Genomic DNA, 4,387 nt, shown 5'->3' with positions numbered 1-4,387 from the left:
GTTCTTAACCAACCAGAAATCCGCTTATCAATTTAGAAGGGTTGTCACAAAAATTAAAATTAAAATACTGGGAGTATGAATCTCAGGTCGTCTCCCAACGAGTTACAGAAAGGTGTGCTATTTTATTAATCAGATATTTTCAAAAAGAGTTTGAGTTGAATAAACAGGAAATTAAATTGGAGAAATTAAGTAATTTAAATAAAAGCCTTGACTGGGAGTAGATTAGTTGGAAGCCCTATTCTTGTTGCAGTACTCTCAAGATTAATTGATAATTGAAGGTTGTTCTGTTTAGTTATCCCTTACTAGGTAAGGGAAAGTCAAACAAGTTGGAGTGCTGTTTCTATTTACAAGTCCTAATCCGCTTACTTGGAAGGACTGGCGTTAGTGACTAGAGAGCAATCCAACAATAAACCCAATTACAATTTCTCCTTTGAGCATTCCAACTCAAGGGTTCCTTTCAATCAACTCCCCATCAAGTTAGGGAACTACTCGCTCATTGTGAATGTGGAATTCATGACATAGAAAAGAGAATTAAAGAAAGACATGATAAATAAAACTCAAAGGAATCAATTAAAAATAAAAGTAATTCTTGTATTAATAAATTCTAAAATAATCCAATAGTAAAATTGAGTAAATTAAAGGACATGGAAGAGTAAAGCCAAGTAAAGAAAACGAACTAGAATGACGAAGTCTTGATGAGGTAATAACTCTTCTCAATATCCCAATGCAAAGAGCAATAGAAAATAAAAATCCTAAGAACTATGAATGTGTAGAGAGAAAACCTAGAGGAGGAGTAAAACTAGATCTAAAACTAAAAACTGTGTAGAATGAATGTTGTTTTGGTTTCTGCATGTTCTCTGGCTCTAGTCTGCTTTTCTGGGCTGAAAACTGGGTCAAAACAGGGCCCAAAATCGCCCCCAGCGAATTCTGCAGATTATGCAGATCGCGCACGTCACGCGATTGCGTCATTTATGCGGACGCGTCATTCGGCGTTTTGCTTTGCCACGCGGGTGCGTCGTCCACGCCTCCGCGTCACTTGTGCTATTCCAATCCGCGCGGTCGCGTGAGCCATGCGGCCGCGTCACTGCGATTTCCTCTCTTTCACGCAGTCGTGTGAGCCATGCGGCCGCGTCACTTCTCGCTGGTCATCTCCTCAACTTCTTGTGTTCCTTCCATTTTTGCAAGCTTCCTTTCCAATTTCCAACTCATTCATGCCCTATAAAGCCTAAAACACTTAACACACAGATCACGGCATCGAATGGAATAAAGGAGAATTAAAATACATAATTAAAAGTCTCTTAGGAAGCAAGTTTTCAATCATGTAATAATTTTAGGAAGGAAATATAAATGCATGCTAATCATATGAATAAGTGGGTAAAGATCATGATAAAATCACACAATTAAACACATTATAAACCATAAAATAGTGGTTTATCACAGACCACCAGCCATTTCAACTGAAATGGAAAGCAAAAAAGCATAAGTACCAAACTAAAAAAAGGGGGGGGGGAAGAGGAAGAGAGACAATTACACACCAACATAAGTCCGGCAAGCAACTGGATCACCCATCACATCCCTAGGATTAAGAGGACGTTCCCCAAACAACTTCTAAAGGACGATGGCCACATCCCAATCTTCCAGAGACAAAAACTTCTGCGTCACCCGCGTCAAAACAAAAGGCCCCGCGCTAAAATTCTAGTACGTGGGAAACCGGCGCTCCCCTCCAACGTTAGCTAGAAGGGGTGATGCCCCCTAGTAGGGCGAACATTGAAGTACCCACTCTTAAAGCCACGAAATGAGTCCTCATATAAACCGAAGATGCGACGATGAGGCTGAGTCCTAAAAGATATATACCCCTTCTTGTGCTTCCCCTCTTTGGTCGGTAAGGTGCACAAGAAGAGGAAAAGGAAGACATTCACAGAAGACGGGAGCTCCAGGAACTCGCAAATGAGCTCAAAAGTCCGTATCGCCATCCAGCTATTTGCATGCAGCTGGGACGGCGCCACAGAACACCGGCTCAAAAGTTACTGCCCAAATAGAGAAAACGGAAGCCGCACACCAAGCTAGGTGAACATCGCCTCGTATATCCACATCCAATCCGGGACGGTCGGCGAGTCGAGGTTAGTGTTACAAACCCTCTCGTCAACCCCCAGAAGGGCAAGCTCGTACTCACGCTCAACATCACCCCCTCCGCAAACAGCACCCTAGTTACAGAGTCGCTGAAGGTCTGCCTCCGTCACCTGAGACGGCATCCCCCAAACGTCACTGGTTACCCAGGAATAAAGGGAAGGAACGCCACCGGTGGGAACCACCGAAACGCGCGTACCCTCAGTCCTCCGCCGAGCCATACCTTAAATAGAGGCGAGCACCACCGTCAGCCCAAAAACCGCACGGCAAAAACTGGGGGAGAAAGTCAAAAACACACTCCACTACCTATTGCCAAAAACACAGTGGTGCTCACCCCCCTTAAAAAACTTACTACCCCAGAAAAAACAAGAACTATTACACCAAAGCAGGATACAGCCCTAACCCACACTAAACCAAAAGACACAAAACAGAGGCACACAAAGTAAAGCAGGAATACAAGGATCAGGCAATGCAGATTAGGAGAGTAAAGAGAAAAGAACACCAACCTGAAATACGAACGCGAGCTTGAATAAGCAGGAAAGCAAAAGCACGACAGAGAAGCAGGAACAACACCAAAAATGCGAAAGGAGAGAAAGAGACGTCCACAAAAGAAGAAGAATAACTAGGAAATGAAACGAACGAGGGAAGAAAAAGTAAAAACCAAAACAGTTTTGAAAAGACAAAAAGACGTAAATAACCCCAACTACAACTTGACACGGAAAGGGCAAAAATGGAAAAATAGTCCAAACGTCCCCTCGTAATAAATGCTCCCTTGGGAAAATAAAACGGTCAGCACACCTCAGAAGACAAAACGGACGCGACAGAGCAGAGAGGCCACGTCAATCGAACGATCTTCAAAACCCCAGGGAAGACGAACCCCCGCTGAATCGCAAATCTCAAGACCGACGCGCCGATCCACCAGCAAAAGGGCAAAATCTGTCAACATTGAAACACCACTCCGACAAATCGAAGAAGGCCACCAAACGGCCAAAAACCATATCCTCCAGCGGCAGAGACCGACCTCGCTCACTCTCCCGCTGCGGAGGCAACTGTTACGAATCTGACCCATGGGCCCTCACTCGGAACGGTCTTCGAACCCGGCTATCCGAGTTCAACCCGTTTCATCTATTTAGAAGGCCCAGAACTGGCCCACTAGAGCTTCTAACCAAGAATCAAATTCAAATACCTGCCTTATCTTAACCAGATAAAAATAAGATAAGATAATTACCATCACCTATATAAAGGGGAGCCCCAGGCCCCCTCAGGTATGTTATTCACTCTACACACCTTATACCTCTCAAATCCATTCTGACTTGAGTGTCGGAGTGTCTTTGCAGGTACCACCCCCCATTGCTTCAGTCAAATAATCCGGCATCCGCCTCGACCGGCAAATTTCCGATCCATCTCTCCACCCATACAAAGGACATCTTGTACACCACCTGTGGATTTGAAGTATTCAGTGATTCTTATAGATGAAAAAAAGTTTCAAAAGATAGTAGGACCATTGAAATTTTACAACTGATATAAGCTTAAAACTCATTTTTTTTTCATTATTGTTAACTTTTGTTACTCAATTTTAATTTCTTTTCCTTTCCATTATTTAGTATTTTTTATGGTATACAAAATAAGTTTTTGTCTCTTTATTTTACTTTTTTTTCTGTATTTTTTATTTTTGACTCCCTGCAATAACTATTATAGATGAGTTTTAATGAAATAGCATGTTGCTCCATGTTTTGATTTAAATATTTTGCACTATTAGGTGTTAAAAAGATCATGTCAATGAAGATAAATAATATACAGTGAAAGGTAAAGTGATGTGTATGATAAGAAAAATGATACAAGAAAAAGTTAATGAAGATACACTGTTAATTGATTAGTAATGTTGTATGATTTCTTATAGAAAAAGTAGATGTCAAAGATAAAAAGAAGGGATAAGTACTTTTTTCGTCCCTAAGGTTTGAGGTCAAAATCAAAATCGTCCTTGACCTTTTTTTCTTATTAAAATCATCTCCAACATTACAAAACGTTATAAAATCGTCCTTTTCTACTTCAATTATAGGGTTAAGTACTGAAATCGTCCCTAAGGTATGTGGTGAAAATCAAAATCGTCCCCGACCTTTTTTTGTTATTAAAATCATCCTCAACGTTACAAAACGTTATAAAATCGTCCTTTTCCACTTCAATTTTATTTTTTTACCATATTACCCTTCATTATTAATAAAAATAATTAAAAATAATATTAAAAAATTAAAACAACCCA

The sequence above is a fragment of the Arachis ipaensis genome, chromosome B06 (genome assembly GCF_000816755.2).
Source record: "Arachis ipaensis cultivar K30076 chromosome B06, Araip1.1, whole genome shotgun sequence".
Taxonomy (NCBI): domain Eukaryota; kingdom Viridiplantae; phylum Streptophyta; class Magnoliopsida; order Fabales; family Fabaceae; genus Arachis; species Arachis ipaensis.
Note: the sequence above shows the minus strand (reverse complement) of the source record.